This window comes from Triticum dicoccoides, chromosome 4B (genome assembly GCF_002162155.2).
Source record: "Triticum dicoccoides isolate Atlit2015 ecotype Zavitan chromosome 4B, WEW_v2.0, whole genome shotgun sequence".
Lineage (NCBI taxonomy): Eukaryota > Viridiplantae > Streptophyta > Magnoliopsida > Poales > Poaceae > Triticum > Triticum dicoccoides.
Window position 1 is genome coordinate 180,518,019 of NC_041387.1, and position 2,552 is coordinate 180,520,570.

The window sequence follows — 2,552 nt, forward strand, 5'->3', positions numbered from 1 at the left end:
GGAGGCATCCACATAGAGTCATATTTTGTTCTAAGTATTGAGTTTTAATTCTTGAGTTATAAGTAAATAAAAGTGTGATGATCTTCATTATTAGAGCATTGTCCCAAGTGAGGAAAGGATGATGGAGACTATGATTCCCCCACAAGTCGGGATGAGACTCTGGACGAAAAATAAAATAAAAAGGGGAGAAAGGCCATAAAAAAGAGAAAGGCCCAAAAAAATGAGAGAAAAAGAGAGAAGGGACAATGTTACTATCCTTTTACCACACTTGTGCTTCAAAGTAGCACCATGATCTTCATGATAGAGAGTCTCCTATGTTGTCACTTTCATATACTAGTGGGAATTTTTCATTATAGAACTTGGCTTGTATATTCCAATGATGGGCTTCCTCAAAATGCCCTAGGTCTTCGTGAGCAAGCAAGTTGGATGCACACCCACTTAGTTTCTTTTGTTGAGCTTTCATACACTTATAGCTCTAGTACATCCGTTGCATGGCAATCCCTACTCACTCACATTGATATCTATTAATGAGCATCTCCATAGCCCGTTGATATGCCTAGTTGATGTGAGACTATCTTCTCCTTTTTGTCTTCTCCACAACCACCATTCTATTCCATATATAAGTGCTATGTCCATGGCTCACGCTCAAGTATTGCGTGAAAGTTGAAAAGTTTGAGAACATAAAAGTATGAAACAATTGCTTGGCTTGTCATCGAGGTTGTGCATGATTAAATACTTTGTGTGATGAAGATAGAGCATAGCCAGACTATATGATTTTGTAGGGATAGCTTTCTTTAGCCATGTTATTTTGAGAAGACATGATTTCTTTGTTAGTATGCTTGAAGTATTATTGTTTTCATGTCAATATGAACTTTTATCTTGAATCATTTGGATCTGAACATTCATGCCACAATAAAGAAAATTACATTGAGAATTATGCTAGGTAGCATTCCACATCAAAAATTCTGTTTTTATCATTTACCTACTTGATGACGAGCAGGAATTAAGCTTGGGGATGCTTGATACGTCTCCAACGTATCAATAATTTTTGATTGCTCCATGCTATTATATTACCCATTTTGGATGTTTATGGGCTTTACTATACACTTTTATATCATTTTTGGTACTAACCTACTAACCGGAGGCCCAGCCCGAATTGCTATTTTTTTCCTATTTCAGTGTTTCGAAGAAAAGGAATATCAAAGGAGTCCAAACGAAATGAAACCTTCGGGAGCGATCTTTTTGGAACAAACGCAATCCAGAGACTTGGAGTGGACGTCAAGAAGCAGCCGAGGCGGCCACGAGGCAGGAGGGCGCTGATAACCCACAAGTATAGGGGATAGTTGTAGCCTCTTTCGATAAGTAAGAGTGTCGAACCCAACGAGGAGCTAAAGGTAGAACAAATACTCTCTCAAGTCCTATCGGCCACTGATACGACTCTACGCACGCTTGACGTTCGCTTTACCTAGAACAAGTATGAAACTAGAAGTACTTTGTAGGTGTGAAAGGATAGGTTTGCAAGAAAGTAAAGAACGCGTAAATAAAAACTAGGGGCTGTTTAGATAAAGATGCAACAAAGTAAATATAGCGAGTGTGGAAAAGTGGTTGTAGGAGTTGTGGAATTGTCCCTAGGCAATTGACTATGTTACTAGACCGGTAATCACTATTGCAATTCTATTTGAGGGAGAGGCATAAGCTAACATACTTTCTCTACTTGGATCATATGCACTTATGATTGGAACTCTAGCAAGCATCCACAACTACTAAAGATTCTTTAAGGTAAAACCCAACCATAGCATTAAAGTATCAAGTCCCCTTTATCCCATACACAAACAACCTACTTACTCGGGTCTGTGCTTCTGTCACTTACGCCACCAACCATAAGCAAATCATAAACATATTGCAAACCCTACAACAGGTATCCCTCACGCTTGCGTGACACGGAGGGCACAATAGGACAGCACCAATAATAAAACATGCAACTCAAACCAATCATAGCAATTCATCAATCACCGATAGGACAACGAAAATCTACTCAGACATCATAGGATGGCAACACATCATTGGAAAATAATATGAAGCATAAAGCACCATGTTCAAGTAAAGGGTACAGCGGGATGCGGGAGAGTGGACCACTGGATATAGATGGGGGAAGGTGATGGAGATGTTGGTGAAGATGGCGGAGGTGTTGGTGAAGATCGCGGTGATGATGATGGCCGCCGGCGGCATTCCGGCGCCACTGGAAGCAAGAGGGAGAGAGACCCCCTTCTTCTTCTTCTTCCTTGACCTTCTCCCTAGATGGGAGAAGGGTTTCCCCTCTGGTCCTTGGCTCCCATTGCTTGGGAGGGGCGAGAGCCCCTCCGAGATTGGATCTATCTCTCTGTTTCTGTGTTCTCTGATTCTACCCCTTCACCGTTTCCTTTATATCTGGAGATCCGTAACTCCGATTGGGGTGAATCTTCCGCCCAGATCTTTCTCATAAAATTATCTTTCTTGCGCCAGAAGAAGAGCATCAACCGCCTTACAGGTGGACCACGAGAGTTAGGGGCGCG